Genomic DNA, 22,900 nt, shown 5'->3' with positions numbered 1-22,900 from the left:
GTAAAATCCCTTTTAGCTGTCTTCTTCTGTCATTGCTAAAACCTTTCCCGCTGGGTATCACAGCGTTGACCTCTGCATGAGACACACAAACGGTGAGGATCCGTTTCAATTGAGAACATAAATGTCCCACAGGAGCGGCCCTCAGGACCAGGAAGCGTATGCATCGTTGAAAAGCAGGCAAACACAAACTGTGAAAGAAAAAGAAAAAAAAAAGTAAATAATGGCTGTCCAGAAATTTGGTTGAGAAGGAAGAACAGTAACAACCGTTCTCCATTCGAGTCAAAAGCAAAGTGAGTTACAGTCACTGGTGTGAAAGTGAGAGGGGTAGCTACTAACCCCCACCCCACTAACTAGCGGGTAGGTGGTTAACCCTTCCTAAATTTCTAATGGCTCCTCTTTCGGCAAATACCCCATTTACTAGAGTAGCTCATGGTGGCTTTGTAAACAAATATATGTCCAGAGCTAAACTCTTCAGAAATCTACTAATTGAAGGTCCAGGAACAATAATTTGTTGCCAACATATTTCCTACTGATGGCAAAATAGCCGAGATGACCACGCCCCTTTTGGCCGATGTACTGCCCTCCGCTGCGACTGTATCTCCGTAACTGTTGGACATAGGAGGCTGCTTGACCACTCAAAATGTGCAGAATGTCCACATTATGGGGGTCATTAGAACATATTTTTCCTTTTATCACAAAATATCTATTAAAATACTTAAATATATAAAATTTACTATACTTGCAAAAAAGCAGTATAGGCAATTATTCAATTTTCACAAGGATATGGATCCAAGGTAGAGTTTCCAGATGTTATACAATTACATCATTACATGTCAGGCCTTAAAATGCACTATATACTTTACATTTTTACATTTGTATATACTGTACAGGACTTGCATATGGTATTGGCATTTGGCATGGGGTATAGTTATGACGTGTATATATGACTTTGATGTTAGGGGGAGGGGATGATTATTTGGATTTCTACACCTTTTGGTTTTACTACAACTACAATACGTCTTGATTTTATGCTCCTTTCTCAGCAACTTATACATAATGGTAGGCATATGCATGGAGGGGCATGTATTTCAGTCTGCCTTTTATATTGTTTTTTCCCCATATTAGAGTAGATCTGGTTTGGTGATTGCAAGAGTTGGGACTTGTAACCTCATCTTACTCGGCAGATAAGCTTGTTTGATGTATTCTTGTTGATAAACAGTAGAGAAGCTGGTTAAGTCCAGTTCTTTCTTGGAATTTTGGTACTGTTTTCATCGGTATTCATTGAAAAAAGGAGTCTGGCTTCTTTAATCCAGATACAAGGAATTATTTAGCATTGCTTGTCATCTGTGGTGAGAGTACTTCCACAACTGATTCTTCCCTAGAGAGAGATCCATGTAGGCTTTTCAACCAGACACCTTTGAACTCACCTTGCTGGTGCTGTCGCAACCACTAAGATCATGAATGGCTGGGAGGGACAACACCAAACCATTATCCAGTTGATTAACTAACAGGTGAACTAGTATCCTTTTCTTGGTCTTCGGTCACCACTCTTTCTGGACAGCATTCGTTATTGTTGTGTACTTTTCAAGTGGAAGATGAGGATGACATACATCTGTATCAGGTTAATCAATCAAGACTGATTGTACATCATTGATATGGAACCTGATTCTATCATCAGCTCCTACTTGGTTGTTTAAGAGCTTTGTGAACTAAATTTCAGTACCAACTAACATTTCTGAATTCATCCCCATATACTTCTCTCAAGTTTTTATTGTTCGACTTGATATTCTGCAGCTTGAACTTGAAAACATATTGTTGCAATTGAACTTAATGTAACATAGAGCTCCAGAACATTGCAAGCTCAACACAGTTTCTGAGAGACAGACCTAAAGATTATAGTGATTTGTTCTGAATGAACTTCTTTTGTTTCAATTACTTGATTGATAATTTCTATAAACATAACAAATAATGTGTCTTCATCCGTAGTTTTCATTTCAGTGCCATGAAGTCACCTGAACATCAGTCTTTACATGCCTCATCTTCTGTGGAAGTTGATTGACCAGTTCCCCTTTACACAATCATGGCCAGTCTTCAGAAAACTTGGGAAAACTCATGGTGTAGGCTCAGTTCACTATCGTCCGTGTCTTCCAAGTTACACCATTCCAGCAATTGTACCACATGAGCTTTCTCATACTTTAGGAAGATTCCATAAGGCAAAATGATTCACCCTGTCTAGTCATCTCAATGATTCCTTCAACAACCTTGGTAAGTTTATTGTGTCATTGTCTATCTATCTTGACCTTGACAAGTTGTGGACAATTTGTGTCAAGATACAATGAATGATTTTTACTTCTTCAAGGACTTATGCAATAATGCATAAACTGAGACAATGTACAAAACTTCAATAACCATTCATCTGTATTGGTGTTTGGAAATAAGTACTTCATAAACTGCATCCACTGTTGGGGGCTGTGTGATCTGTAGCAGTCCACTGAAACTAACATCCTCACTTGTGCAATATGTTTCATCCAGGCCAAACTCGTAATTCTGTCATTCATGGAGTAGATTCAGTACACAATTCTGTGGCCCAGACTCTTCAGATGAGCGCACAGTCTTTGTGTTGTTAGTGTGCAGGAGGGAGCTGGAATAAGCCCTCTGTGAATTTAGTTTGTCATCAATATAAGTGTTCCAGAGGTACTCGAGTAGCAGGTCTTTGGTACACCTGTTATCTAAATGCTGATCTGTTTAGAGTTAGCATTGATGACAAAATGGATGTGGGTATTACTGTAATAGCTACTTTTGAAATCAACATAAACATGTTTGCTGTTGAAATCAATTGTGGCTGCCAAATTTATCGATCAATATTTTCAGATAATGCATCACATTGTCTCGTATACTTTAACAAATATTGCTGCAAGAAATTCCCAAGATAATACATATTAGCAGCAAAAACATGTCAGCTGTATTATTATTACTATTATCATTATTATTATTTTTAATATTATTACTAGCCAAGATACAACCCTAGTTGGAAAAGCAAGATGCTATAAGCCCAAGGTTTCCAATAGGGAAAATAGCCCAGTGAGGAAAGGAAATAAGGAAATAAATAAATGACGAGAAAAAATTAACAATAAATCATTCTAAAAACAGCAACAAGGTCAAAACAGATATGTCATATACAGTACAAACTATTAACACCCTCAAAACAGATATTTCATATATAAACTATAAAAAGACTTAAGTCAGCCTGATCAAAATAAAAACATATGCTGCAACTTTTAACTTTTGAAGTTCTACTGATTCAACTACCTGATTAGGAAGATCATTCCACAACTTAGTCACAGCTGGAATAAAACTTCCAGAATACTTTGATCCTCATGATGGAGAAGGCCTGGATATTAGAATTACCTGCCTGCCTAGTATTACGAACAGGATAGAATTGTCCAGGGAGATCTGAATGTAAAGGATGGTCAGAGTTATGGAAAATCTTATGCAACATGCATAATGAACTAATTGAAAGACGGCGCCAAAGATTAATATCTAGATCAAGAATAAGAAATTTAATAGACCGTAAGTTTCTGTCCAACAAATTAAGATGAGAATCAGCATCTGAACACCAGACAGGAGAACAATAACAAAACAAGGTAGAATGAAAGAATTAAAACACTTCTTCAGAATAGACTGATCACCAAAAATCTTGTAAGACTTTCTCAATAAGACAATTTTTTGTGCATTTGAAGAAGACACAGACCTAATGTGTTTCTCAAAAGTAAATTTGCAGTCGAGAATCACACCTAATATTTTAAAAGTCACAAATTTAAAGAAACATCCAGAAAAATAAAATTTTGCCCTAACTTCATCCTTCATAATGTTTAAAACATCTAAGAATAATACTGCTCAGTTAGATTCTAAGAATTGATACAACACCTGATATATATCACCCTCTGCCACAGATCACAAAACTACTTTCTCTGTTACACTTACTGTAACTATTACTCTTCTCCCATCTTCTTTGGGCCACATATCTATCACTGTTTTCTACTTTTTCACTCTTTATTTGAACAACTGGCTCACTATTAGTTTTCACCGATCTTTTTGACCTCAGATTATCAGATTTGTGGCTTTTGATGGAACTTGAATGCCTTACTGCACAAGTTTAATCTTGAGATGATGAAAAAAGTATCAGATTGTTACGCTGCCAGAAGGAATTTGGTATGACCATTATTAGTTCTGGAAAAATAACAGTTTCAATACTTGTAAAATCTACATAGCCAACTGAACTTGTAGGAGTTCATGTTATAGTAATTTATATAAAACTGGTAACTAAGTAATGAAAATTTCTTATGCTAAAATTTTCCTGTTAATGTTTACAAGAACAATATTTTAATGAAAGTAAGCGAGATCAAAAGTAAAATAATGTCATCAGAAAACAGTTAACAAAACATATACACCTATTGCAGTTCATGCTGAATTTGCTTTTTGGTAATTGTTAAAAACCATTGACTTTTGTATATGAAAGTGTGTTGCTGTTCCCCATAATGTGGCCATTCTGCACATTTTGAGTGGTCAAGCAGCCTCCTATGTCCAACAGTTCCGGAGATATAGTTGCAGCGGATGGCAGTACAATGACCAAAAGGGGCGTGGCCATTTTGGCTATCTCGCCGTCAGTGAGAAATATGTTACCAACAAAAGATTGTTCCTGGACCTTCAATTAGTGGATTCCTGAAGAGTTTAACTCTGGATATACAATTGCATACAAAGCCATTAGTAGTGCTACTAGAGTATAAGAATAGCATTGGTTTGTATTCCAGTTATGGAACAAAAATCTTTTCTAAACTTATGTTACAGAGAAACGGAGTTACAAAAATCATTGACAAGTCACCGTATAACAATGAATGGATTTGTTTAATGCTACATAGGTCTAGAATCTTCAATATTGTTGCCATGACTCGAATACTGTAAATAAATTTTGTTTTGCTTCTGTTTTTATCCTAATTCATAAAAATTTCATTTATGCTAGGAGTCAGGTACATCTTAGCACCCATATGCAGACGTCATATCTGGGATTTCTTAAATAGCAAGACATTGGCAGTACTAACCGTGGTAATATGAAAGCTCTTAATTTTTCTAATTTTAGTATCATACATATCTTCAAATACCCTACACTGTACACATCCCAGATCACCATAACCAAGCAACTCGTACAATTATATTTATTTTAAATCTTAAAAATTACTTTCAATGTATTGAATCTACTTTAGGCTTCTTAGATCAAAACCTTTGTGTGGTTACAATCTCTGAACCATCTCCACCCAATTCTTACGAAAGAATGGCACGCAGATTCTTCAACAAATCTAACTTGATGTCATGCTTGATAGTGAAAAAGTGTAAGAAGCTCTCTACTTTTAAAAATTGTTTGTAGCACCACTAGAGGAATCAAAAATTATCCGAGGAATTTCCTAAATTGAGCCAAAATATTTAAGATAAACAACTTACATAAACTGATTGCTAGATTCCAAAGCTTCTTACTTAAGAGTCAGTCTCCATAATCACATGAAATTGGTGGAAAAATAGGGAAATTGCACACACGAATGAACCTAATGAAGCCATATGCACATTCAATACAACCTCAAGTAAGCACATTGCTAAAATTGCTTACTATATTTCCTGATTAATAATAAGCCGTTCAGGAGGCATAGAGATAATTACAATCTCTTCAGAATGATTTTATATACAGGTATATGTTATGGATTGCACAATATCTTTGGTTTTTTTTCCTACAGTGGAAATTGGTCTCTTCGGAAATAATGCAAGACAGATAATTACCTTCTATTCTTTGAATTCTTATCTTACTTATAACAAGAATCATTCATAACCTGCATCAGCAATAGGGTATGGGAAAAATTATGATTTGTACTCACATACACACAGGCTTCTCTCTTATCTGATGATTTTATTTGTTGCGATACATATAAATGAAAACATTGCTTTTGCCAAGTAAATTTTGAACTAGATATCAAATGTAAAAATCTGCTATATACTACTATGTAGCCTAAGTCACAGATCCTAAAACACTTAGCTATCTTTTAAGGGCTATACCATTACATTCGACAACAAATTCAAGGTATGTGAAGTTTACTAAAATCTTCATATGGGAGACTACTCAAAACTTTTCCATCTTTCAGCTCTACCGTTGCACTAAAAGAAGATTCGTTGATCTTTTTAAGAATGGCTTCCTTACCACTATATTTCCCATTGAGAATGAGAACCTTCCTCTCAGGAGAAGGAATTACAGTCTCTAATTTTGCCTGGTCAACTTTGAGAGTTGTTCCACATTCTAAAAGTTTAATCACCCCCACATAACCATTAACAATATCTTTAACAACTCCTTTCACTTTGTAATATTTTGACCCCAGATCTTTTGAGATAATCTTCACAACAATATCCCTCTGTAACCAAGAGCGTTCTTTTCGAACATCTTTCTCTGCAGAAAGCTGTTTGGCTACCATTTCTTTTGCTTTTTTCTCCATCATTTCTGCCTCCATAATTTCTTCTAATGCAGTGCGTTGTTTCTTTGAGTCAGTTTTACTTTGCATATGAGTTCTTTTTTTACTAGATGTTGCCTCAAGCACATTACTGACTACATTTGCCTTCGCTTTTATGGGCAATTTATTTGTACTTAGTTTTAAATTAAGACCCAATGCTCTACCCTCTTCATCTTGCTTCAGTTCAGTATATACCACTTCCTCTTTCTTTCCTTTTAGTTGTCCAAGTTCTATCTGTCTGTTTACAAACTCCTGCATTCGTTCCTCTTCATCTTTTTCAAACTTTTCCTTCTTTCTAAGCATTTCCTGCCTTTTTATAGTTTCAGGATCACGGTCCACATAAGCAACATACCAACCTTTTTCTGTTTCATCAACAACGCAGTACCCCTCACGTCCCAACCACTTGACAAAATCTGTCAGTGTTTCCCACTGGGTTGCATTCATGTGTACGTGGTCTCTGTCTTGAATGTATTCTTGGTATACATTATTAGCATGCACACGTTTGGTTCCAAACCGTCTTTTGAGTAAGCTAGTGTAACCCTCCATAAATTCTTCTGAGAAACTATCAAGATATTTGTCTGGGTCTTCAGCAAAAAGCAGCAGCTGACGCTGGTGACTCTCTGACAGGGTATGGCACTTGAAGCCATTCTCGTCGCGACACTGCTTCTGACACATCTGGCAATACCAGCGAAGCTTCTGCAGGCCTTTGGCTTTCATTTTGTTTGCCAAATCCTTCGGTGTTCCTTTCTCCGTCTTCCCCATTTTGCTTAGTTTTTTTGCCTGAATATAAAAGAAAAAAATTAATACTCGGGTAATATAAATAGAATATGGTGTTGTAGATCTAAATGACAGAATCATGACTGTTCAGTAACCTACCACTTTGAAGAAAACCTTTCTATTTTTCCTTGTTGGAGCTCTTGGACTCGTACCATCCGGCTTTACCAATTAGGATTGTAGCTTTGCTAGTACTGTACTAACAAAAATACAGTAATATTATTAATAATAATAATAATAATAATAATAATAATAATAATAAAAATAATATACCAGTAATGATAATGTGAACAGTTATGGACTCAGTATTTGTATCATGCTAGTACTGTATGGGGTATATGAAAAATGACAAATTCGTAGATAATTTGTATTTTTCCTAACGATACAAACCTTAGCTATTTATTTAGGGGTATTACTTTCTGCGTAGCTAAAATGACGAGCCATTAAAATTTAGCGAGGGTTAACTACCCACACCGCTAGTTAGCGGGGGTAGGGAGTGGGGTAGCTTGCTACCACTCCCACTCACACATCGGTGATTTAGCTCACTTTGCTTAGAGGTAGGACTTCAAGGGGGATAGGGCTGGCGGGCAAGTTTGTATAAATAGCTAAGGTTTGTATCATTAGGAAAAATACAAATTATCTACAAACTTGTCTTTTGTTCTGTAACGAAAATACAAACCAACGCTATTCATTTAGGGGTGACATTAGGAAGGGTGGACGTCACTGCCAATCTGGGTTTTCGGCTTTTACCCGGGGATTCCTTATCTGAGTATAGTACAGTAGTACTCAAAAATAAGGGATCCCTGCGCCTTGCTAAAACCTTGCTACGAAAGGTCTGCTGCCTACGCAAGCCGTGTGCTGAGATATAAAGAAGTATGACCGTCCAGGTAAAGTTATTCCGAGTCTTCAGTAGGAAAAACTATTGTAACCAAGACTTTCCCAATACCACCTCGCCAGGGTATTGGGATGCAACAGTATTAGTTTAATACTAGGAACACAAGGGAGCATGGTTAACCTGCAGTGGTTTGAGGTCAGCTTGTGCAGAGAGCCCATGATGCTGCTTTCCCCAAGAGAGGGGAGGATGAAGAAAAGGATAAGAGGCAGTCAAACCTTTTCTTTCACGCAGACTAAAACCGGGTAACAGTGCCCTCAACCTTCTGCTACTTGTCCAATAAGGAGCTTGAGGTATTATACCAGCTGTTGTGCAGCCACCACTGGACCGATAGATAACATATTGAGTCTCCTGTGGGTCACATCTTGCAGGTAGTGGGATGTGAATGTAGTTTGTCGTTTCCACACCCCACCCCGAAGAACCTGCGTCACTGAGAAGTTCCTCTTGAATGCCAGGGACATAGCTACGCCCCGGACATCATGAGCTCTGGGGCGACGTGAAGGAGGGTCTGGATTCAGTGCATGATCTATGACCTTGCGAATCCATGCTGAGATTGTGTTCTTGGTGACCCTCCTCTTGGTTCTTCCTGTGCTGACAAAGAGTGCAGGCCCACGAGAATGGGCTGCGGCTGTTCTCTTAAGGTACAGCCTCAAACTCCTCACTGGGCAGAGTAAGAGATGATCAGGGTCATCTGTTACAGAACGAAGATTCGAAATACGGAAGGAGTCAAATCAAGGATCCGCTACTCCCGGGTTCTGAGTCTTGGCTATAAACTCAGGGACAAAGCTGAACGTTACCTCTACCCATCCCCTTGAATGGGCGATGTCGTGTGAGAGACCATGGAGTTCACAGACTTGCTTGGCCAAAGCCAAAGCTAGCAGGAATACCATCTTCCAAGTTAGATGGCGATCTGTTGTCTGGCGTAATGGTTCATAGGGAGGTCTCTTAAGAGACCTGAGAACTCGAACCACGTTCCATGGAGGAGGTTTCACTCCAGACAGAGGACAGTATGAGTAAGGAAAGTTCTAGCGATGCAGAAATGTCCATTCCATTCAGTCTAAAGGCGAGGCTTAAGGCTGAGTGATAGCCTTTTACTGCTGAGACTGAGAGGCGCATTTCTTCCCACAAATATGCGAGGAACTCCGCTATTGCTGGAATAAAGCATCGGGGAGAGATACCCCTTCCACAACACCAACCACAGAAGACCTTCCACTTTGCCTGGTAGACTGCTGCAGATGACTTTCGCAGGTGTCCAGACATCCTGATTGCAACGTGTTGCGAAAATCCTTTCTGAGAGAGGAGATACTGGATAGTCTCCAGGCGTGAAGTCGTAGCAAAGCTATGGCTTTATGGAATATCTTGGCATGTGGTTGTTTGAGTATGTTACTTACTTACTTACTTTACTTTGATGGCTGCTTTTCCGGCCCCATACAGCAGGGGAACCCCACTCTCTACAGGACCTCCACTGTCGTTTTACCTTGTTCGTTCAGAGTATTTAACGTTTCATATCGCGTATTGTTCATTTACTCTTAAATCGTCACTGTTAAAGGACTCATGAAATAAGAAAGTCTTCAGTTTCCTCTTGAAAGCCTTAATGTCTTCAATCATTCAAATATTTCACGGGAGCTTGTTATATAGTCTCGGGGCCGCATATTTAAAGGCTCCGGAGCCTGAAGTAGACATAAATCTAGGTTCCAACAGTTTGAAGCCATCTGTAACTATTCTCGTGTCGACACAATTTGTTGGCTGCACAATATAAAGCAGTTCTCTTATTTTGGACACCCAGTTCTGATAACTTGGTGGGTTATTGTACATATTTTAAATGCAATCCTCGCTTTAATCGGCAGCCAGTGTAAATCGATTAGTATAAGGGTGATCCTTTCTCTAGGTGAGACACCTTTTATCAGTCTTGCTCCTCTGTTTATATGTTTTGTAATTTCTTAAGTTGCACTTTTGGTAAATTGTAATAGATAGAGTTGCAGTAGTCAATCCAGGTAATAACACAGTTTATCACAAGTTTCTTTACAGAATTTTCATCCAGGTACTTTTTTATAGACACAATATTTCTTAGGTGATAACCAGCAGTTTTTATTACATTATTTATTTGGGCATTTAGAGACAGGTTACAATCATGAAATACACCTAGATCTCGAACTTTACTAGATATCGGCACCGAGTCATTATTCATGTTCATTTGAATATCACCTAAGTTTCTCACGCTGTTTCTCTTGCCCACCACCATGAATTCAGTTTTGTTCTCATTTAATTTTAGTTGTTAAAATGTCATCCATTCTCTAACACTATCAAGGATTCGGTTTAGAGATTCAGTTTAGAGATTCAGTAGTGTCATGTATATCATTTATGGAGAAGTAAAATTGTTTGTCATCTGCAAATAGTTTGAACTTCACGCCATACCTTTGTAGTATTTTCGATAGACCAATAGTATAGATGCAGAATAAGATTAGGCCAAGTACAAGTCCCCTGGGGTATCCCTCTGTTTAAGGGTTCATATGATGAATGAGAGTTTCCAATTTGTACACAGTAATTTCTACCAATCAAGTAGTCTTTTAGGTATTCGAAGGCTTGATCTTCGACGCCGATGGACCATAGATCATTTATTAGCAGTTCATGCACCACTGTATCAAAAGCAGCACTGAGATCGAGCAGTATTAAGATACCACATGTATTTTCATCCATCATTTCTAGCATATCATTTACAACAGAGCAGATGGCTGTCTCCGTAGAGTATAGTTTTTTGTAAGCAGATTGGTTGTCAGGCAAAGCTTCTATTACTTCAAGTGGCTGACTAGTCATTCAAGAATTACATATTCAAGCACTTTTGAGACAAAGGATAGATTTGAAATAGGTCTATATGAGCTTAATTCCTGGTAGTCCAGTGCATTTTTCAGAACTGGTGTGACTATAGCCATTTTCTCAGATTTAGGAAACTTACATTCATCAATGCTTGCATTTGCTATTCTCGTTATTAATTCGGCTAGACAAGAAAAGTCTCTCTCTCCAATTACTTCAGATATTGGCATAGGATCGATCGTGCAGTTTGTTTTCTTTGCTCTCTTGATGATTCTGGTGATGTCATCTTGTGTTATGTTGTTAAATCGTATTAATTTTGTCTTTGTGCCTGGTGTAGGGAGTTCTCTTGGAGACTCCGTCAGGAGTTGCAAGAGGTCCGGAAACCATTCCGCATGATGCCACAGCGGAGCTATGAGGGTCATGGAAAGGTTGACTGATGTTCTGACTTTATTGAGTACCCTCCTCATCAGACAGAACGGGGGAAAGGCATAAACGTCGATGTTGTCCCACCGTTGTTGGAAGGCATCTTGCTAGAGAGCCTTAAGGTCTGGGACTGGGGAACAGTATAACGGAAGCCTGAAGTTCAGGGCCGTTGCGAAGAGGTCCACAGTCGGAGAACCCCACAAAGTCAGGACTTTATTGGCTACTAGATGATCCAAAGCCACTCGGTACTCACTATCCGAGATGCTCTGCTCAAGTTGTCGGCGAGCACATTCCTCTTGCCTAGAATGAAGCGTGCCGATAGAGGTATCGAGTGAATCTTGGCCCATACTGCTAGATGGGATAGGGGCTGCAAAAAAGCACCTCCTTGCTTGTTGATGTAAGCCACTACGTACTGTGGTGTTGTCGTTCATCACTTCCACTGAGTGGCCAGCCAGGAACTGTTGGAACTGTTGAAGGGCCAGAAAGACGGCCTTCATATCTAGGAGATTTGTGTGGAGGTACTCTTTTTATTTGAAGCGTCTGAGAACAGCATCAAATCTGGGGGAGGACGAGAAGATCCACTCCCTTTCGTAGATTCTCGTCTGCCACCTACCACTCGAGGTCCGTCTGTTCTGATGATCCCATGGAGTTCCGGATGTCCGGGAATCGAGAGTCTGATTCCACCGTGACTTGAGTCGCCACTGGAGAGATCTCATACTGAGGCGGTCGTTGGGAACTAGACGGACCAGTGATAAAAGGTGACCGAGGAGACGTAACCATGTCCGGGCTGGAAGTTCTTCTCGTCTGAGAAAGGGTCTTGCGACCTTCCTCAGCTCTGCTATTCTGCCGTCTGATGGGAAGGCTTTGTGGAGATTGGTGTCTATTATCATGCCTAGGTATTCCAATCTCTGTGTAGGAAGCAGGGAGGACTTCTCGAGATTTACCATGATCCTCAGATCTTGGCAAAGCTTCAGAAGTTTGTCTCGATGTTGAAGAAGGGTTGACACTGAGTCTACTAGGATTAGCCAGTCGTCCAGATAATGAAGGAGACGGATGCCAATCCTGTGTGCCCAAGATGACACTAGGGCAAACACTCTGGTGAAAACATGAGGTGCTGTAGAAAGACTGCAGCACAGCACCTTGAGCTGGTACAATGGAACCTCTACATACGATTGTTCCAACATCCGACGTAAAATTCGATCGAACTCTCGTCTTGCCACCCAACGTCATGCTCCAACATCCGATGTAGACCATACGCGGTCGTAGTTTCTTGTTTACGCCGGTAGACTGCAGCACGTCGGATGGATACTATTGAGCGTCGGTCAGTTCTCTGTTCTCGTGCGCATCGTGTGGTTGTACCCTGTTCGATCCGTTATTAACAGTGCTTATTATCTTCCTTTTTTCACGTTTAATTTTTTATTTTACGTATAATCATGGGTCTTAGGAGGCTTACTTTTGGTACAGGTATTAGTAGTGGTGAGAAAAGGAAGAAGGCAATGCTTTCATTAGAATTGAAGCAAGAAATTATAGAAAAACATGAGCGCAGTGTGCGCGAGTGATCTGGCTAAATAGTATGGGCAGAATATGTCTACGATCTTGACGATCATCAAGCAAAAGGCAGCTATTAAAGCAGTCAAACCATCGAAAGGGATCACCATTATTTCAAAACATCGCAGCCCTACCCTAGAAGAGATGGAACGCCTTTTGTTAATATAGATAAAGGACAAAGAGATTGTTGGCGATACAATCACTAAAACGATCATTTGCGAGAAGGCCAGCGCTATCTATTGTGACTTGAAGGCGGCGGGGTCTGGGGGTGACACGGGGAGAGTTCACGGGATTAATTCAGTTGTTCAGCACGGAGAGGCTTCAAGTTCGGACACCAAGGCTGCTAACGATTTTGTTAAGAAGTACGAAAAGATCGTGGACATGAAAGCTATGTAGAGCAGCAAGTTTCCAATTGTGATGAAACCGATCTGTTTTGGAAAAAGATGCCAAGTCACACACACATCACCACCGAAGAGAAGAAAATGCCTGGCCATAAGCCTGTGAAGGATCGGTTGACTCTTGCCCTATGTGCCACCACCAGCGGGGACCGCAAAATAAAGCCGTTATTGGTTTATCATTCCGAAAACCCTAGGCCATTTAAGGCACAGAGTCAATAAGGACATGCTGCATGTTTTCTGACGTGCTAATTCTAAGGCTTGGGTTACTAGGCGCTTCTTTGTTGAATGGGTAAACCAAGTTCTCGGCCCTGCTGTCAAGAAGTACCTTCAGGAGAGGAATTTGCCTTTAAAGTACTGTACTTGCTTTGCTTGGATAATGCTCCCGCTCACCCCCCAGGACTTGAAGATGATATCATCGACCAGTTCGAGTTCATCAGAGTGCTGTATCTTCCACCGAACACCACCCCTATCCTCCAGCCCATGGACCGGCAAGTCCTCTCTAATTTTAAGAAGCTCTACACCAAGCACTTATTTAAGCAGTGTTTTAATGTCACGCAAGGAACCAACTTAACTTTGCGTGAATTTTGGAGGAGCCATTTCAATATCGTGCGCTACTTGAAGATCATAGATCAGGCTTGGGAGGAAGTAACTCGACGTACACTGTATACAGCTTGGAAGAAGCTTTGGCCTGATGCTGTTTCTCCCAGAGATTTTGAAGGTTTGGGCCCCAAACCTGAACCTGTGCTTGCCGTAGACGAAGACGTAGAAGAGATTGTATCCCTTGGCAAGTCCATGGGTCTGGAGATCGATGAAGATGACATCACCGAACTCGTCGAGGAGCATCATGAAGAGCTCACCACCGAATGATGAGTTCCAAGTGCAGTTAAGTGAGTCGGAGGACATCGAGGAGGTAGAGCACATCTTAAGTTCGGCTGAAATAAAAGAGATGCTAGCACCTCATCAACACGTGGTTGACTTCATTGATAAGTATCACCCACAGAAACTTCAGGTTTGCCGTGTAGTTTCGCAATTCGATGATGTCTGCTTAACACATTTCAAAAAAATTCTGAAAATCCATAACAAGCAACTTTCTCTCGATAGTTTCTTTAAAAAAATCTACGAAGCGGTCTAGTGATCGTGATGAAGAAAAAGAAAGTGAAGCAAAGAAAACTAAGATAGAAGTGAGGGAGAGATAAAAATTAAAGATCAAAAAGAAAAAAAAGAAAATGTAAAAAAAATATAAAAATTAAATAAAAATAAATAAGCTAAGTTAGGTTAAAGTTCACGGAGTGTAAGTTAGAGTAAGTTACGGTACGTTATGGCAGTCACCATCTCTACCTCCTCGCTGACCGTCCGTCTCCTCCTGCGTAGCAAAGACTACACATTCGTTAGCCTGTCTCTAAGGTAAAGTGACAATAAAAACCCCTTTTTTATCATTTATTTATAATTATTTTTTTTTTATATCTCTATTATATAATGCAATTGTATTATTGCTATGTGTAATTATGTGTAGTAATTTATTAAGGAGTTATCATAGGTTTTTGGGCTATAGAACAAATTATACAAATTATAGTATATTCTTATGGGAATATTCGCTCCAACATATGATCGTTTTAACATACTAACTAGGTCCTGAAACGAATTAAGATCGTACGTAGAGGTTCCACTATATTTCCTGTGGTCTAGGTCGAATCTCAAGTACTTTCTTGAAAACGGATGGACTGGGATCTGGAAGTACGCGTCCCTTAGGTCCAGTGTGCACATGAAGTCCTGTGGTCTTACCGCTAGTCTGGCCGTGTCTGCAGTCTCTATGCTAACCGGAGTTTGTTTGAGAAACTTGTTCAGAGCTGAGAGGTCAATGACTGGTCTCCAGCCTCCAGACGCCTTTTTTACAAGAAAGAGTCAACTGAAAAAGGATGATCAGGAATGGGGAAAACTAAGTCGGCAGCAACAGCTGGAGAGTCTGGAGGGGCAGGGGTGTCGGCAGAAACCACAAAAGACACCTCTGACACCATGACGTCAACTAGCACAAGAGGATCTACCTCCGAAGTCGACGACGACGGCTGCACACTTCACTTGCACCCCGGAGGATGAGTTGCAGCAAGGAGTCCTTGGAGGGCGGACCAGGAAGCCCAAAGGACGACCATACCTGTAACACAGAAGACATAGACAAGGCCTCACCCGGGGGGAAAGGTGGGCAGCTTTGCTAGGGGGAAGTAACACCATCTCTCGAGGACCGGGGTTGCCCGAAATTAAAAGGGTCTACGCTACTACTCCACGGTCTCTCGGAAGAGACCGAACGAGTAGAAGCTTCGGAGGAAGGTCGGGAGATGGAAGAAGAGGCCTTGGGTTTTTCCCCTTTGAACGGGGGAAACTTAAGTCGGCAGCAACAGCTGGAGAGTGTGGAGGGGCAGGAGTGTCGGCAGAAACCACAGAAGACACCTCTGACACCACGACGTCGACGAGCGCAAGAGGATCTACCTCCGAAGTCGACGACGACTTGCACCCCGGAGGATAAGCTGCAGCATGGAGTCCTTGGAGAGCAAACCCGGATGCACCAAGGACGACCATACCTGTACCACAGAAGACATAGACAAGGCCTCAACCGGGGGGAGAGGTGAGGCAGCTTCGCTAGGGGAAGTAACACCAGCTCTCAAGGACCGGGGTTGCCCGAAATTAAAAGGGTCTACGCTACTACTCGATGGTCTCTCGGAAGAAACCGAACGAGTAGGAGCTTCGGAGGAAGGTCGGGAGACAGAAGAAGAGGCCTTGGGTTTTTCTCCCTTCGAAGGAATCTTCGAAAGAGAAATATCCCACTTAGATCTCTTCTTCCGCCGTCGCCCAAACCTCTCCCACTGGGAGGCAGACCACACCTGACACTCACTACACTGATTATTGCTATCACACCGTTGACCTCTGCAGCCAGGACAAAGGTGTGGCGATTGGTTTCCAACGCCGACATATAGGTTCCGCAGGGCCGGCCATCAAGTTGAGGGCAGGTGCGCATGTTCGCAGAATTCAACACATACACACTATAACACAAAGAAAAAGCAAAAAAGAATTAATGGCAGTTCAAATAAACGGCGAAGGATGAGGAACAGAAACGACCATACACTATCCGAGCCAAAAGCAAAGTGAGCTAAATCACTGGTGTGTGAGTGGGAGCGGTAGCAAGCTACCCCATCCCTTACCCGCGCTAACTAGCGGTGAGGGTAGTTAACCCTCGCTAAATTTTAATGGCTCGTCATTTCAGCTACACAGAAAGTAATACCCCTAAATAAATATGACTAGGTTAGGTTCTCAACTATATTAAGAACCTGTGTGTGCAGTAAATCAAAACATTAAAATATATAAAATTATTATCCTTTTTTAAAATAATCTATTATGTTAATTTTTTATAAATATGTCGGCCTCATCACTAACAGTAGCAGGATCAGATGCTTGAAAATAAAGCGTAATGGATTGGGGGTTATGTTGGATTTTAGAAAACATTCAACTCAAAAACTGACTCTTGGAATGCTTATTGCTATCATCTAAGGGAACTATTACATAAATTTGATGGATGTAAGATTGGGAATCCCTTATAACATATGTCCTACATCTAGCAGTTATGCTACATTACTGTACAGTACAGTATATCAAAGTTGCAAGATTTACGTTTTAATTATTCAATCATCCTTTAACTCCACACAACATCACATATAAGACCTATATTTGAACACTGTCTTTACCATCCAAATTACAAAGATAAATCATCATTTTGAGACTACAGTATGTGATAACACTCACGATGAATATCTGTAGTTGGCAATCTAATCTTAGTAACTTCTTCACATCTTATTTGATCAAGGAATTTATTAACGTGGTAACATGTGCCTGAAATTACACTTGATATTTGGCATCACTATCAAATGATGACAATGATGTTGAATGTTTTATTGCTCATAATTACTGTATTATAAGTAATATTATTGCTGAAAAATAATCATGAGTGATACTATCATAGTGCTATATAATAATATGAAATAAATCATTACTTACATAACAAGCTTCAACAGAACAGTACACTATTCTATCTTATTTCTCTTCATGTTGTATTTTGAAGATTTACTTTAATCATGTTACTGTTCTTTATTTAGGTAATAAGAAATAGCTGGAAAGAAAAGGTGGCAGAGGTAAGAAGAATAAAGAACAGGCTTTTAAAGCTCCCAATGATAATAGGGGATCAGATAATAAATATAATTTCAGCATAAGCTCCCCAAATGGGTTGTTAAGAACAAGAAAAAGAATTATTTAGACAAGAGTTTGAGGCTGCTGTTATATCAGTAAAAGAGGAAGAGAAGCTAATCACAGGAGCAGATATGAATGGCAGAGTGAAGAAGAGAAGGGATGGATATGAGGAGGTACATGGAGGCCATGGGTTTGGAATTAGAAATGAGGATGGAGAGTCTGTATTAGAGATGGTTCAGTTTTGAATTGGCATGTGTGAACACGTGGTTCCATAAGTTGGATAAGCACCAGATAACCTAGTATTATTATTATCATTACTTGCTAAGCTACAACCTTAGTTGGAAAAGCAGGATGCTATAATTATGCCCAGGGTCTCCAACAGGGAAAATAGTGCGGAAAGGAAAAAGGGAAAGAAAAATTATATTTTCATGATAAAATAAATTTTTGAACATACTTACCAGCTGGTTATAAAAGAATGGCTAAAGTCCCTGGATGCCCGGCAGAAATTCAAAATCTCGAGGCAATCGCAGATATGCCAGGTGTATACTAGCACCCTCGCGGTAGACAGGCCAAACTATTCCAACCAATTCAAACCTTCCATGCCCCTTGGTCTCTAGAGGGGAGGAGGGTGGGATTATAACTTATATAACCAGCGGGTAAGTACTGTATGTTCAAAAATTTATTTTATTATGAAAATGACAAATTCGAAGATAATTTGTATTTTTCCTAACCATACAAACCTTAGCTATTTACAGAGGGTTTACCTTTTAGCGCAGCTGAAATGGCGAGCCATTAGAATTTAACGAGGGTGTATTACCCCCGCGCTAGTTAGCGGGGGGGTAGGGGAGTGGTAGCTAGCTACCCCTCCCCCCCCTCACACACAGATGAATGCTCACTTTCACTTAGAGGTAGGACTTGTCTTGGGGTACAGGGTTGGTGGGCAAATATGTGTAAATAGCTAAGGTTTGTATGGTTAGGAAAAATACAAATTATCTTCGAATCTGTCATTTGTTCCGTAACCGAAATACAAACCACGCTATTTACAGAGGGTGACTTACCCCTTAGGTAGGGTGGAAAGTCCCCAGCCATACTGGCTTTGGCTTTACCCGGGGACTCAGAATCCGAGTGAGTCGCACTCGAGAAAAGGAGTCCCTGCACCTCACAAGTCCCTTGCTCCGCAAGGAACCATGTGGCCTACGTAAGCTTGTGTGTGAACTTGACCCGTCCTAGGCAGTTGACCTGGAGTTCCAGAAGGAACTCTGGGTTAGGACGTTCCCAATACCACCTCGTCAGGGTATGGGGGACGCGACAGTATTGACTCAATACTCGGAACACAAGGAAGCATGGTTTACCTGCAGAGGTTCGAGGTCAGCTATGCAGAGACCAGGATGCTGCTTCCCCGTAGAGGGGATGATGAAGAAAGAAATAAGAGCCAGACATACTTCTTTCGTTCATGCAGACTAAAACCTGATAACAATGCCCTTAACCTTCTGCTACCTGTCCAAAAAGGAGCCTGAGGTTAGACCAGCTGTTGTGTAGCCACCACAGAGCGATAGAAAACGTATCGAGACTCCTGTGGGTCACGCCCTGCAGGAAGAGGGCTGCGAAGGTCATTAGACGCTTCCAGACTCCAGCTTGTAGCACCTGCGTCACAGAGTAGTATTACTCGAAGGCGAGGGACGTTGCGATGTATCCAACATCGTGCTGTAGGGCGACGTGACGGGGGAGGGTCTGGAGACAGGTCGAGATGAATGTCCTTGAGTCCGGGCTCTGAAGAGGTATACTGGTGACTCTCCCCCGTGTCCTCCTCGTGCTCCCAAATCGGCTGCAACTGAGGACAAACTGCAGCTGTTCCCAGCGCTAACCTCTCGATTCCTTTACTGGCAAGAAAGAGAAGGTCTTGGGACATCAGATACAGAATGGAGACTCGAAATCTTGAAAGAATTGGACCGAAGGGCCCGGACCCCCAGATTCTGAGTCTAGCCAACAACTCAGGAGCGAACCTGAATGTTGCCTTCCCCTCTTCCTTAGAAAGGGGGGAGTCGTAAGAGACCAAGAAGATTACTTACACACTGGCCGTGGCCAGAGTGAGCAGGAGACCCAAGGCGGAATACAATCCGAGGCCTGTCGTAAAGGGTCTTGAGAAGATCTCTTAAAGGACTAAAAGTCCGAGCCATGCTCCAAGTTGGAGGTCTTCCTCCGACTAGGGCAGGGACGATCGTAGCTTCGCATGAGCGAGGATAGATCCAGCGGGCAGGAAAAAGTTATTCCTTTAAGCCTGAAGGTCAGGGAAAGGCTGAGCGACAGGCTTTATTGCCGAGAGCGGAAAGGAGTTTCCTCCCGCCGAAAGGCAATAAGACCGTTATTGCTGGAGAAGAGGCCTCAAGAGAAGAGGTATATCTCCCACGGCACCAACCACCTTAGACTCTTCACTTTGCCTGGAAGACCCTTGTGGATGACTATTGCAGATGACGCGACCTCCGTACCGCGACTGTAGCGGGTTGTCTCTTCTTGAGGAGGAGGCGTAGTGTCTCCAGGCATGAAGCCGAAGCGACGCCCCGGTTCGGGAGAGATGTCGCAGTGTGGTTGCTTGAGTAGTCTGCGCCGTGGGAGAAGCTCTCCCGGGAGTTCCATCAGGGGAAGCAGAGGGTCCAGAAACCGTTCTGCGCATAGTCCCAGTGGAGCACTCCCATTGAAAGGTTGACAGACAACCTGGTCTTGTTGAGACCCATTGTCCACAGACAAAAAGGAGGGAAGACGCAGGCGTCGAAGTTGTCCCACCATCACCGGAATGCATCTTGCCAGAGTCTCGGGATCTGAGACTGGGGGGAAGAACAGCGGAAGCATGAGGTTCCAAGCTGTCGCGATCAGGTCCCCCAGACCAGTACTTGCTGGTTACCCAAGGTCAAAGACCCCCAGGTACACTCTCTCTACGAGGCTCTGCTCGGATAGTCGAAGAGAACATTCCCCTGCCTGGAATGAGAGAGCCGATGGTGATATTGAGAGAATCTCAATCATCCCGGTATCTCTACTGCAAGATGTGACGGTGTGAAAATGCGTCCCCTGCTGGTTAGAATACGCCAGAATCATGAAGTCGACGCGCACGGGGCGACTCGGCAGGAGCTGTAAGATCTGTAGAGGGGCAAGACTAAGGCCCCTAAGCCTGCCTGAATGATGGAGAGGTATCCTTCAGGTCTTGACCATAGGCCTGGACCGGAACATGCCCCCCCCCCCCCCCCTTTCTTTTGACGAGTCCAAGAACCGCATCAAGAATGTGGGGAAAGGACGAGAATATCCACTACCATCAAGAGGCTCCATAGGTCAACACCCATTGCAGGTCTAATAGTTCCGCTGGTCTCATAGGGGCCAGGAAGTCCGGTTAAACATTGCCTGAAGCCACCGGAACTTGGACGGCCCCACATGGAACTTATCCTGAGGCGACCGTTCGGACTATAGACGGGTCAATGAGGAAAGGAGAACTAGGAAACGTTCCAAGGTAGGGCTGAAAGCTCTGCTTGACTGAGAACAGGTACTGCGACTCTCCTCAGTCTTGCCACAGTCAACTGAAAGGAAGGCTCGGAGGATGCGGTAACAGAATCTGGCGTCCCCAGGTGGTTACCCATCCAAGTACCGACCAGAACCGACGTTGTTTAACCTCGCTGGACGGACGAGAAGCAGGGTTTCCAACGTGGTAAGGCCGTTGACTCAATATCATGGCAAGATACTCCAGATGTTGAGGCAGAGGAAGAGAAGGCTCCAAGCAAAATACCATGAGCCCACACTCATGGTAAGCATCCGGAAGCTTGTCCCGGCGCTGAAGAAGGTCGAACCTGAGCCTACCGGAGTTGACCAGCCCTCCAAACAGCAGAGGAGGCGGAAGCCTGCACCTGAGCGGCCAAGAGGAAGGCAGGGAGAGTTCTCTGGGGAAACAAACCTGCTATGCCACGCCGGGATAGCCACACTGCATCATAAGCTGGAATACTTGCAGTCTAGGCTGAATTCGACGAGCTCCCTGGAAGATGGATGGAATGGAAACTGAAAGTACCCGTCCTTCCGATCCAGGGTTTAAGGAGTCCTGTCGCCTCGTTACCAGTCTGATCAATTCTGCTGGTCTACGCTGGCCAAAGTTTGTTCGACAAACTTGATCAGGGCTGAGAGGTTGACTACGGACATCCCCTCTCAGATCCTTCCTTACAAGAAAGGATCGACTGAAGAGGCCAGGGGTGAAGCCGTCGATGATCCTAAGGAAGACCTTCGCCTAAGGTATGGATCATTCTGCCCGACCGGGCAACTCTTGCTGACGCTATGGCATAGAGGTTCAGAGACACTGAATTCGCTGACAGAGATGGCAAGCGCGATATCCTTGGCTGATCACAGAGATTGTGCGGGAATGGGCATCGGGAAGCTGTCATTCGGATGAGTAACCTTAAGCATCCTCCCAGCGAAAAAACCTGCAATACTAGAGTTCGTGAACTCTGCCGCTCCTTTTAGGACTATGCCATCCCGGGGAGCCTCCCGTGCCATCTGTTCCTGACAGGAGGAAACTGCAATTGGACACCTTGTCCCAGTTGTCGTAGCCGATAACTTAGGCCGACGTGGTTGAAAGAAAAGGGCGCTGGAGCCCTGCAGAGTCTGGAAGAAAGCGCCTTGGAGGAGTGAAAACGGAAGTCGATTTCCTCCGCACAGCCGCTGTCTAAGTCTCTGTCCTTGGGCACAAACAAACTCTTCTCAAGGATGGAAGGGTGTCTGAGGTCGTCGACCTCCACAGATGAGACACCCAAAGGAAGCCCTCAGTCAGCACGTCCAGATGGTACAACATCGAGCTTGTCCGCAAGTTAGATACTTAACGACGAAAGGCCAAGGTGCCTGAGCTCGAGAGGAGGAAAGTACCCATGATCTTCCTGTAGCCTCCTTGAACCAAACCTCGGGCCGTAACCGAGGAGGGAAAGGACCTGGTAAGCTCCCAGAGGAAGGGGTAAGCAGTCACCCCTTGTCCGATGGAGAAATCTCGAATGGAAAGCCCCCCCGCCAAAAATCCTTCCAGGGAATGACGGGGAAGGGCTAACCCAGGTTCAGGAAAGAATAGTGTTGCTCAGATCTCCCCTAAGTTTCTCCTATTCTTGCAAGTGCCATGCTCTGCGTTTACAGGGTGAGGCCGTGTTCTGGAAATACGCTCCAGAAGAACTCGCCAGGCTGACCATGCTGTGAAAACCCCATTGGGAATCGTGGTCGCAATCGCCCTGGAGCTCGTGCGACGGTAATTCAAAGATTTGCGCGTG

At 42.6% G+C, this 22,900-nt stretch overlaps 1 pseudogene; it reads right to left on the bottom strand.

Moving 5' to 3' along the window:
• Positions 1–4,830: 4,830 nt before the first annotated feature.
• Positions 4,831–22,900, bottom strand: part of LOC137658275 (DNA/RNA-binding protein KIN17 pseudogene) — an 88,707-nt pseudogene continuing 70,637 nt past the window's right edge.

This window comes from Palaemon carinicauda, chromosome 19 (assembly GCF_036898095.1).
Source record: "Palaemon carinicauda isolate YSFRI2023 chromosome 19, ASM3689809v2, whole genome shotgun sequence".
NCBI lineage: Eukaryota > Metazoa > Arthropoda > Malacostraca > Decapoda > Palaemonidae > Palaemon > Palaemon carinicauda.
The sequence above is the reverse complement of the archived record's forward strand: the minus strand, read 5'-3'. Positions and strand labels throughout refer to the sequence as shown.